This window comes from Crocodylus siamensis, chromosome 9 (genome assembly GCF_052110815.1).
Source record: "Crocodylus siamensis isolate JL-2025a chromosome 9, ASM5211081v1, whole genome shotgun sequence".
Taxonomy (NCBI): Eukaryota; Metazoa; Chordata; order Crocodylia; family Crocodylidae; genus Crocodylus; species Crocodylus siamensis.
In genome coordinates, this window is record NC_143403.1 from 14,278,932 (window position 1) to 14,291,688 (window position 12,757).

Consider the following 12,757-nt stretch of genomic DNA (forward strand, 5'->3'; position numbering starts at 1 on the left):
CCCAGGGGCAGGGCCAGCCCAGCTCCACTGGTGAAGGCTAGCCCACCCATCTCGCAAGGCAGAACTTAGCAGGGAGCTGCAAAGCATTCTGCAATCCTGGGGGACTACAACCTATCTCGAGTCAGGAGGGAACCTGGAACAGAAGTTTGATAGACTGGTTTAAACTAAACTGATTAAATCTGATACTACATCCATCCAGATTTATCTTAGGCTGGTTTACAAATGGTGGAATGAAGTTTATGTGAACTGAACGTCTGTTCTGCTCCAGGTTTAGACTGGTTTCTGATCACTTATACTGGTTTACGCATCATTTCTATACCTAGCCCGAGTGATGTCACCTCTTTTCTTTGGCTTTTAACACACTAAGATTGAGGTCCTGATTCAAAGCAGCATTAAGCATTAACTTAAGTCTCTCATAAGGATAAGCATGTATTTAAATACTTTACTGAAATCATGTTTACTCTGATATTTGGATTTCTTTGATAACTGTAGACTTCTTTGGGGTACAGTACTCCGAGAATTCAGTTCCATTTATTTATTTGTTTGTTTTTAAGCATTTGGTCATTTTACTGCAGAGTACACTGGGAACTATAAGGCACAACAAAACAATACTTAAAAGTACATCTGACATCTCCAGAGAAGCAACACAAGGGTAAGTTAGCACTTGTGGTATTACTTAACTTGATGACAAGGGAAAAGAGATTATACTGAGTTCAGAGAGGAAATAAGCTTAAAGTAGAAAACTGGTTTATATTCATCTCATCTTATTAGCACAAATACACACAATTTACTGGAGAAAAGAAGAAGCCAAAATAAATTCATATCACAGGGATTTATGTGCTATAGTAGCCTGAGCCGCCATGAGACCCTGGCTAACAAGAACATTAATATCAATTCAGACTGGCTCCATCTTGGTAGGGAAGTGTCTTTCTGAAAAAGCTTCCAACATTATATATTCTTCTACACTCATAACTGGTGCTTTCATGGTGTTATTGATGCTGTCAAGGTTATTCCTAATCCTGATATTTGCTCAGATCTTTTTATAAAATGAAACGATTTTGAAAATTTTAGCTTTGACATGCTGAACACGACACTGGTGGATCACAGCAGGGAAACTAAGTTAGGGCATGTTACGATATTTGTCTCAACTTCTCCTTTTGGCACATTGAAAGAGGAAATACCTTCCTCTGAAAAAAATTGTATCTTTGAAAAAATATCATCCCAAATTTTGGGTGTGAGCATGGCTGAAAACATATTTTCATACGAAAGATTTCCAGAAAAAACCCACTGAAGGAGAATCACAATAGAAGTATTAAGCTTGCTGGTTTCCCATCAAGAAGGCGCTTGTCTATTTTACTCTCTTGCTAAAGAGAGAGTAAGGGAAGTCAGGAAAGATGAGGAGGCTGAGAACAAGAGAGGCAAAAGACCAGCGCACTCAGCAACAGCCTGCAGGCAGAAAATGAAATGAACACTGGCAGCCATCATTTCCATTGTCACAACCAGAGGTGCTGACTATGTGGGGGCCTGAGGGCCCTGCCCCCCCTGTCAGGAAGAGGGCTGTCACTTGAAATGTGTAAACTTTTCCACATGTACATCATCTTAGACCCCCTCCCAGCAAAAATAAAACCTATAATCACAAAAAAAAAAAAATCCAACAGTTTGGTGTTGGAAAAAAGCATTTTATGTTGAAAAATCAGCCCAATGGAAAATACTTGGCCATTTCTAGCTGATGTCAAATAGATACAATATCTAGTAATTAACACTGCAGGCAGTTTCCCTTTGTATAGCAAACACAGCACAACAGACTTGGTCTCCTGCTTAGGGACATCTCGGATGTATTCTTTATTATGGGTCTTATCCAATGGAAAGACTCCCAATGACTCCAGGGGGCTTTGTATCAGCCTCCATGCCACTAATTTTCTTTGCGACTCTTGGAAAGTCACTCAAATGCCTTGTATTACATTTCATCCATTTACAAAAGGTATATTTTGACACCTTCTCAACAAATATTCATATAGGTAGAGGGGAACCTGGGAATAAAACAAAGGATTATTGATTGAAATGCTCGGTCTCCTGTGCATAGTACTGGTATTGTTTACAGGGTGAGATTTCAACAGATGGTGAATACCTTTTTCTTCAGTGCAGGAACAGGAATAGAAACAATTCAAATGCAACCGTAAAGTCCACACAAATGGTTACAACCTGTTCTGGTCCCTGCCCTTTTCTTAGTTAAATAAATGACATTGCTTATATTGGAAAGTAGCACCTGAGATGAAGACTGAAAAGTTTGTATTCCACATGAGCCCAGCCTGCAGCATCAGTTTACATAGCCTATCTCACTGGTCTTCTCTTCTTCAGAGAGTAAAACAACATGGACACAATGAATGAAGAACGGGATAAAATTCTCTATTTGCCTCCATGATTTTTTCTTCATCAGAAAACTACTGTTTTGTCTTTTATTCTGACATCCTTGTGTGTTGCATCTTAAAAGTTAATGAATCAGAATACGTTAAGATTTAAAGAAGGCTTTATTTGCTCTATTACAATTCTCATTACTCATTTATGTCGTGCACCTCCTTGATACAGTATGCAGACTAGAAAAAGCAAGTGTTACCACAGCCTCTTGCCAAAATCAAATAGTCCAATTCCTTCATCACTCCACTTTTACCACCAACTTCAAAATGTTCACCATATACAAGACTGTAGAATAACTAAGATGGGATCTTCTATATTCAGTACAACAGCCAGCCGTCCTAAAGAGAAGCAGCCGTTTATCCTTTACAATATAATTGCAATGATGAAAACCCATAGGGATGGCTCACCGGAAACTAATGTACTGTAAAATTGGTAACTTACTGTACAGGGAAACTGGTGACAACCCAAACCCCTCTGTTGCTTGAAGAATATCCTACTGGATTTCGAAGGACTCCTATTTTACTGGTAAGAGGGCTTTGCTCAGTATAATCTGTGTGTTTGGGGGGGGGTGTTGGGTTTGGTTGTTTTTTTTTTACAGTTGCAAAGCTGCAGGAACTATCTTCGTAATGTGTGGTTGCTAGACATAGAAAAGAAAGTACGAAGGCTGAAGGGAATTGGCTGAATGTTGGGATGGGGCATGGAAGGGGTGTGGACTGAGGACTGAAGATAGAGGACTTGTAGGCTGCTAAGAGTAGGGAGAAGTGGAGCTGGCAGTGGTAGGTCTACCAGAGGTGCAGGGCTACCAGAGTGAAACTGGGGCTCAAAAGGGATTAGTCATGAGAAGGTCGAGAAGTGATTTTAACCCAATTAGACTTTATGTGATGCTGCCACCACCCCGGTTTTTTTCTGCCCAGCTTTTTTTGACCCTGGGATCTCCTGGGTTCAAAAAACATCCTGCACTACAAGGTAGCAGCACAGGCAATGCCTCAATGTGCAGTGTGTGGTGCCACAGGCAGGTCTGCAGCATCACATACCACATGGCCACCGTTGTCTGGATGCAGCCAAGGATTGGGTCAATAAAGGAAGTGAGAAATCCCTGGCAAACACTGGTTTCAGCCCTGTAGATCCCCAGCCTGATTCATATTGGCTTCTTTAACTTAAATATAGCCTTGCCTTCCAAAGAGAAATATATATTTTTTAATGAATCTTTTTTCCCCGTTATCTGTTAGCAGTTCATTTTCCCTTTACCAACAAAAAATATATACCCTGTTTTAGAAGATTTTGAGAAGTATTGGCATCCAGGATTAGACATGAAATGTTCAGGTCTCTGCCAGAAAATGTCAAGGTACTATCTTGGGTCAATAGTTGAAACAACTTGTAGGAGGAGGATGGATGTTTCTGTTTTGGACCCGATTCAAGAGCCACTGAAGTCACTGGAAAGAATTCAGAGGTGCATTATACCTTATGTCTCAAAAAGATGCTCTCCTTCTCTTTACAAATCTTAAATTTCTTTCAAGTAGTTTGGTAGCAACCAACCAGGAGTTTAAGTGAAGCAGGGCTCCAAGCCAACAGCGTTAGCGGTTAGGAAAATTGATTCTTCAAAAGTTCGGCTGTTTTCCAAAACCACATTATACAACATAAAACCTGAGGAAATATATTTATTTCCCATAACATCTAATGGTTAAAGAGCAAACTGGATAGAACCAAGTTGTTGAAGGCTGCAACTGGGAAATGGCTGATTCGTTCGGATTAGCTGTTCTTCTTTTACTTGTAAGATTGCGACGATCATGTAAAATCTTTACAGAGAAAATCCGAGTCAGTCAATGAATGCTACTGAGAAATGACAGACGCTCCAGAACTCAGAATTGTAATTTGATTTTTAAACAGAATCAAACCTTAACATAGCTCTCAAGCCATTACAAAATGGAAAAATTAGCAGAATGACTGAAAGAAAATAACACAGCTGGTGGCTATTGAAAAGGAAGAGCTAGACTGCCTGTTTGTAAGCTCAAACAGGGATGTTCAGAAATAAGTTTGTATATAAACCATGCAAAAATCAGATGTTTTAGAAAACACACAATTGTAAATATATCTTTTTCTCCAGAGCAAAGCTGTGACAATAATTAATTATAATGAAGGCTTCGGGGGGGGGGAAAAAAAGCAACTCAAAAATACCTACTGCAGAAAGTGCCTGCAAATGTTAAGTTCCTATATATTCACACACGCATTTGGAAGCAATTGATTGCAAAGTGTGGTGAGATGCATCTCTTGTTACTGTTCATTATTTACTTTCACTAAATGATCTTACAGGCAAAAAAAAAAAATCACATTTCAAAACACCACTCAACTTTTTGTGGTCTTCGGATTCTAGCAACGTTCTACCCCAGATGCTACATCCATGTGCAAAGCTGACTGTGAGCAGCTGTCCAGCTTATGTGCTTGAATTCTTCACTAATTATTAGCCCACAGATTGATCACAGACAATGTATGTCTCCCAAATACGTGAACAAAAGACTGAAGAGGAATAAAACCAGCAAATTTACTTGAGCTATAGATAGCCCTGCAGACTTGATCTTCTATCTGTTTGGACAGAAGTCAGTCTCCTTTGCACAGGATCTCCGTACTGTTCAGTGGAATTCATCCTGCAGAGATGGCTCTACTGGGGAAATTAAAACATGTGATAGAGCAGAGGAAAGAGTCCCAGCACCCCAGGTGGTGTTAGAAAACCAGAAGGAGAACAGGGATAATCTAAAAGTGATGATCTAACTTCCTTGAGACCAGGATACTTTTCACAACCCCAGGAAGGAGCGTGGTGGGGGTAGTGATTTTGTGTCTCCTAGCACAGGGTTGTTTGATAAAACTGTGGAGATTAAAAGCAGATCAACTGGGGCATCTTGTATCCGTAATGTAAGCTACAGATCCACACAAGGAACATAATGGGCACCATCAGGCACAGGGCATAATAGCAGGGCTGGAACGTAGGGGTTCCAAGTGCAAATCACAAGCCTCAAACAATCAAGTAGCCCTAGTAGCTGGTAGCAGTAGTATGCAAATGAAATGGTGTCCGGTGTGGAGCATGTAATTTGCTGACTATTGATGCATGTGCATCTGGCCTCACCGTCATTTTTACACTACCCATTCCTCTCTTCTTTTGTTCTTTTAACATAGAAGCAGACTTGGCTTCTCTTCATTTCCCATATTTGCAGCTTCTGCAGCTTTCTTTATTTTGCTGCAGATTATTTCATCTACAGCCCAGTCCATGTCTTTCTTGGTAAGCCATCGTCACCAAAAACAGTTATTAAATCTATTATCATGTACAGCATAACGTATATTGTAATACATAATATGTATAATATAACAACAACAACAACAAAAACAGTAGAAATTACCATAACAGTTTGTTTTGCTTTTTAGCAGAGGTCGCTTCTCCCTGTAGGTTTGGGCTTAACAGTTTGAGAGAACTATATTCGTCTCCCATACTCATTCAGCTGATCCTTGAGGGCTAGGTTGGCATCATGCAATCTGGTCTGGCATAAGGGCTAGCAAAGAGCTGTGCTATCCCAGGGATCTTAGATGGTAACCAGTGTCTTTTCTTTCCCCTGGCTGCAGAAGATAAGTAGGAATACCTCCTTGGTTGGTATTATTTACTCCCGTTCTCTGCACTTGCCAGTTCATTCGCCTGAGTGGGCTCAACACTCCTGTCTCTGCCTCTGCTTGGCAGGGATCACAATCCCAGGTATGATCCATGACGCAGGTAGCCATGAAAGCAGGTAGATCACTTGTGAGTTGATGCTCAGTGTTAAGTCAATTCAACCCCTTTGATTCTAAGACAAATTCATTCCTTCTGCAAAACGGTAGGATGTTCTTTAGTCTGATCCGCCCCAAAGATTTCCTCTCCAAAGATTCCCCTATTCCACAACTAGCTACTTCAATCTTGCTTTTACTAAAACGTGTTCACCTTTTTAATTCCCCAGTGAATCTATTTGCGACTGCCAATTTTTTGAAAACTAACATGCGAGTTTTCCCCAGATATCACAGCTTTAAAACCTGGGCTCCTATTGTAGAGTCTCCTTCCTACATTATTGACACTAATCATTTCCTGTGCAACTGAACAATTTAATGCGCTGCAAAAATTTGATAAGACAATTTAATTGCCAGCTTTTATGTATTTTCTTAAAATAGATACATCCCTTGCAAAGGTTGTTCAGGATATAAGTGTTCACAGAAACAATTAAGGAACTGAAACAATAGAACCAGATTGTAGAATCAGAGTGTGCAGAAAAATGTAAGAAATTCCTACAAGATCCTCATTATTGTATTCCACTTTTGCAGACATTGGGCCACACTGCTCACTTCAGAACCAGGGAATTTGATTAGTTATGAATAGGTGGAGATAATGCTATTTACTAATGGAGAGAACAGTAAAGTGAACATGCCTTGAGGGAAAAATACAGTGAACCTGCAGGTGTTCAATTAACTGTGGCTCTCTGAACAAAATATTCTTTATCATAAGCACTTCAGATATATAAGTAGTGGGGGAAACATTCACTTGTTTGTTTCTTGGATTTCCAGCTGCCATGTAACAGGTAATAACTTACCATTTTAATATTAAGGTACCATCATTCCTAATAACAAAGTACACAATGGCCCTGACTAAATGTTCTTTCTTCCTCATTTAAATGCCTGTCCTTTTCCAAATAAACTTGCAGGATCTATACTTCCATGAGTTCTGGAAAGTGAGGGAAGTTCAGATCCAGCTGATCTCTCTTTGTGATTGGCTAAACAAGAACATGCCTCGAGACAAATGTGGCATCTCAAAGGAAATATGTAATTGCCCTTTCTTTAGCAGTTGTGTGACAGTAAGATGGAATTCAATTTCTTCCACTTCCTTATGACAATGATATTAAACCATTGCATGGGAGGTATATGTTTTTTTTCATTACCTTAACTCATTTCCATGCTGAACTGTATGTGCAAAGGGTCAGAGCTGTCTCTGATTGAGACAAACTAGCTATGTGTTGGGCTTAAAGTGCTCTAGAGACTAAAAGGTGCTTTTGATTACTTGGGGCAGTAAGCAGGTCGTAGGTGTGCTGTAGTTCTCATTTCCCTCTCAGAATTGTATTTTGTCTGCAGCCTTCTTCTCTAGACTTACCTGTGAAAAATGATGAAGGAGTTCAGGATCACACAGGTAAGCTTATCCAGTGCTTCATAAAATATTCCCAGAACAATCACCACTGATTTTGATAATGAGGGCTTCTTCCGGTTATTCACCATCTTCTTAATTTTTGTCAGGGTCAGGGCAAGGCTTCATACAAATCTTTACCTATGCAGGCGGAGAAAGCCATATTTCATGTCAAAGAGCCATTTTTGAAAAAAAGACAAATATGCCAGGTTAACAAATGCCTTCTCAGAGTTGCTAACTCTCACTATTTTTCTGTGATATTTGTCAGTTTTCCTAAAGCCTCAGCTACCAGAATTAAAGATTGCATGAGAATGGCACCTTTTCTATACACCTGGAATTAAGTTTCTAGTTTCTAGCTCTGAGTATCGCCGGGAAGAACCTTAAAATGTGAAGCTAGAATTTTAAGATAATTTTGGGGGAATTTCACTCATGATTTTTGAATGCTCAAGACCCATCTACAAGATCTTAAATTATGTTTATACAAATCTGGCTGGAGCCTAACACTTTCCATGGATCTCCATGCAGAAAATTGTGTTGTGTGTCTCATTTGTTTCTATTCTCCAGTTAATGCTCTTTCATCCCATCCAAAATCAAAAGACAGCCCCTCTCTCATTCTACTAAACTTGACAAAACAGACAAAGCTTCCTGAACAATCCTTAATGAAAGAGTTGCTCTCTGTTTCTGGCCCCGATTTCATATATAGGAAGTCAATGAAGTCTATTTCTCTTGAATTTATCTCTGGTAATGTCATTGTATAATAATTTGTGGGTTTTAATGGTATTATCAGACAGTTATACACCATAACCATACCGCTGTTCTACTATGCACCATATAAAAAGATAGCATCATTCTTCAACATTTTCCAGACAGAAAAAGGTATGGAGATAAAAGGGTTTATAGCAAAGTGATTCAGAAGCTACTAAATTAATCTCACATTCCAATCAATCTGCAAAATGAAAAGGCACTTGACTCAATCTGTCAGCAAAGTCAAACGTATCTGATCAACTCAATGGAAATCCTTTTATAAGCTTGAACTGTGATGAATAATATAGCCCTGCTTAAATAAAATGATGTGCCTGATACCCACATGCATGGTAATAGGGGTGAAGTTTCAAGTCTGAATACCTGATAAAGGGTTTTCTTTGTTTCATGAAAAGAATCCTACCAGTAATCAGCTCATTAAGTATTTAATTGAGCAGCCTTGTACTGTGAAATGATGATATCCTGTGAAATAATGAGCTTGCAAGCTCCTGATGACTGAAAATCCCCATACTACCTGACTTGGGGTAATTCTGAATGTTTTGCTCAGCGCAGTAAATCTCAATAAGAGCAAAGACGTATCAAATTAGGAGGAGATTTCCTGTCAGTATTTAGGGAAGCAGGCTGAAACATTACTTCATGCTTTTCAGAACATTATGTGCACGCTGATGGCCGGGATAAACAATAAAGAACTGTTTTCTACTTGTCTTCAATTACCTCAAAGTCCAGTTCATGCCTTGAATTTCTCTAGCGCTCCTGGAGACCAGAACTTTCAATAGCTTGTGCCTTTCTTTGCGATGACACAGAAATTAGCACTGGGCAAAGCTTACATCTTACAGATGTTTGGTTGCTTCCCTTAACTATATCTAAGCTATCCAAACCCATGGGCTCTGTATAATTGAAGTGTAGTCACGTTGTAATGGATATATTTGCACTGCAATCATTTAGACCTAATTTAACTGCCTAAAAAGTGTCTAGTTCAGGTATCACAGCTGCAACAGTATGGAGCTCAGCATGGACCAATTGCCTGAACATTTCCTTACAGTCCTGGGTGGATTTTCCACCCCTAGCTCTTACCCCATGAGGCACTGGTTAGACTATTAGCAGCTTGCAAGCTAGTTAGTTTAAAGCTAGCTCAGGTATATCCATGTCACTGTAGTGTAGCCAGGCCTCATCAAAAGATTCCTTCTCACCAAAGAGTACCTAACAACCTTAGGAGCTGCACAAGATAGGGCATCATGACAACGGAAAACAAGCAGATGGGAGGAAAAATCTCTCAATGATCAAACGTGGTTTGACTAGTGTTTGGAGTAAAAATCCAGGACATTTCTACTGTGGTAAGAATCATGCAAAACTAATCCAGATAAAGATAGGTCCTAAAAGCATATGCCTCGTTCCAGAATCAAACCTGTGCAGAGTACTCAGGTCTATTTTTGGAAAAGATCCATTGACTTCAGGGCAAGTTTTTTCCTGAGTTAGGTCTGAGCAAGGAGGTGAAAAGCTCGAAGACAGTGGTCTTTTGTCAAACAACATGTTTCTTACCATGGCTGAGACTGAAAATAGTATGCAGGGGGGATTCTGGGACTGGATGACATCCATGCAGGATCAGGATGTCTTGGAAGCCAACTGAGAGCAGGAGGCCACCTGTTGTCCTTTTCCTAAAAACCTGCCATTTGCCATGTGGAAGGAGGAGACAGAGAGAGAGGAGGTGTTGATTCCTCATGTGGGTGGTTGCATTGCTGACATTTAGCAACAGTAGGGCTGACTTTGATGGTTGCTAATGGGCCAGGAAGTCTAGGAAAAAACTGCAATACAGGAAAAATATTTTTAAAGCAGAGACTGAGCATACAAATATTAGGCAGGGTAAAGCAGTGTTAGCTATTTAAATGGCCAGCATATGTAGAGTCTGAAACAACATAAACCCTGAGTAACCCTACCACAAAGGCTGAAGGGTGTTTTCATATCGGGGCCCTGCTTGCATGTATAGTTGCTTTTTGTTACTAACGCTAGGGGCCAAATTCTCAGTTTGTGTAAACTGACATAGCCTCATGCATCCCAATGGAGCTGCAGTACTTTACACCAGTTGAGAATCTGATGTTAGAATCTGATTACATTTGCAAGAAAAATCACCAAAAAGCATGAAAAATAGTTAGTTTACAAGAGTTATAATGCATGAATAAATCCCAGGTCAGGGTAGCTCTGAATCTAGACAGGGAACAACAACAGCAATAGTGATTTTGATGGTAAGCAATGACAAAACATACAGGCAAATACAAAAGACCTGTCTGAGACTTAGGAATTAAAAAAAATCCTACCATTTAAATTTAAGTGTTACATTTTAATACTATTCATTCCCATTAAATAAATACTCTGGAAAGTGATGATAGGAAAAGTCTCTTATTTTGTGTCTCTGGAACATAAAGGATACATGTTCTTGGCTAGCTCATAATACATAGTAACCAAAAATTGTATCATAATTAGTAATGAACTACATTTACTGTAGCTAACCATTGAGTTTTCCACCAAATATAATATACGTTAGGGTTAATTTCAGCAAAAATATATCTACTTTCCCCTGATTACAATGGCAGGGCTTGTTATGATCATTAGTCCTGTGGACTAGCCACATGACTTTTTGGGGCTTTAAAAGAGTTCATTTACTGAGATACCACTGTCTCTTCTAACATCTTCTGATTTAAAAGTGTGTAAATAGTGCCCTGATATTTTGGTTAATGCTTTAGAAAAATTAAAAATATGAACTGACTGCCCAAAGAGGTTTTCCATCTATTGACTCCTCTGTGAAATCCTATGAAATATGAATTTTCATTTCTACCCAGGAGAACTTTTACAATCTTTTCTCCAGTGCCTGATGAAAGGTGTTTGCACCCTAAAACATGCAATTAAAGAAATCTTTTTGCAAAAATCTTGTTGGTCTAACAAAAGATATCATCTCTACTATGAGTCCTGATTGCCTTTCCCTCTAGACCAATATGGCTATAACCTGGATACCTTAGAAATTAAAGCAGATCTGAAACATAAAACATTTATACTTGGCATAATACCTGTGGCTGAAAGGATGCAGATAAACAGCATCTGATAAACAGAAGAGCTGGAGAGCATCATAACCCAGCCTCTGGCACAGATCTTTGAGAACTCCTGGAGCCCGAAGACTGGAAGAAGGCCAATGTGGTGCCGATCTTCAAGAAAGGGAGGAGAGTGGATCCGGCTAACTACAGACCCATCAGCCTGACTTCTATCCCAGGGAAGATCTTAGAAAAGTTTATTAAAGAGGCCATCCTTAATGGACTGGCCAATACCAACATCCTGAGGGATAGCCAGCACGGGTTTGTTGCGGGTAGGTCTTACTTGACCAATCTCATTTCCTTCTACAACCTATCACCTGGACAAGGGAGAAGAGATTGATGTCATATATCTTGACTTCAAAAAAAGCCTCAGACCTGGTATCTCATAATCACCTCTTGGCAAAACTGGCCAATTGTGGCCTTGGGTCCATCATGATCTGCTGGCTGGAAAATTGGCTTCATGGTCGGACTCAGAGGGTAGTAATTGATGGAAGTCAATCATCATGGTGTCCTGTGACCAGTGGGGTCCCCCAAGGCTCTGTCCTTGGACCCATATTGTTCAACATTTTCATTAATGATGTGGACATTGGAGTCAGGAGCGTACTGGCCAAGTTCGCTGATGACACCAAACTTTGGGGCAAAGCATCCATACCTGAAGACAGGAGGGCAATCCAGGCTGACCTGGACAGGCTCAGCAAATGGGTGGATGAGAACCTGATGGTGTTTAACACCAAAAAATGCACGGTTCTCCACCTTGGGAGGAAAAACCTGCAGCATCCTTGTAGGCTCAGCAGTGCTACGCTGGCTAGCACTACGGAAGAAAGAGACTTGGGGGTCATCATTGACCACAAGATGAACATGAGCCTGCAATGCGATGCTGCAGCTAGTAAAGCAACTAAAATGCTGACTTGCATCCATAGATGCTTCTCAAACAAATCCTAGGACATCTTTCTCCCCTTCTACTCGGCCTTGGTGAGGCCACAGCTGGAGTACTGCATCCAGTTTTGGGCCCCACAATTCAAAAAAGATGTGGAGAAATTTGAAAGAGTCCAGAAGAGAGCTACGCGCATGATCAGAGGTCAGGAAAATAGACCTTATGACGACAGGCTGAGAGCTACGAGGCTCTTTAGCCTGGAAAAGCGCAGGCTCAGGGGTGATCTGATGGCCATGTAGAAGTTTATCGGGGTGACCACCAGGATCTGGGGGAACATTTGTTCACCAGAGTGCCCCAAGGGATGACAAGGTCAAACGGTTACAAACTACTGCAAGACTGTTTCAGGCTAGACATTAAGAAGAATTTCTTTACTGTCCGAGCCCC

At 40.2% G+C, this 12,757-nt stretch overlaps 1 long non-coding RNA gene across 1 annotated transcript in view; it reads right to left on the bottom strand.

The window, feature by feature from the left end:
• Positions 1 to 3,635: 3,635 nt before the first annotated feature.
• Positions 3,636 to 12,757, bottom strand: part of LOC149857120 (uncharacterized) — a 50,512-nt gene continuing 41,390 nt past the window's right edge. Inside the window, exons 3-4 of the long non-coding RNA XR_016444219.1 lie at positions 7,568 to 7,738; positions 3,636 to 6,259 (exon numbers count right to left, since the gene is read on the bottom strand). This is a non-coding gene — a long non-coding RNA (uncharacterized LOC149857120). The remainder of the gene's footprint in view (positions 6,260 to 7,567; positions 7,739 to 12,757) is intronic.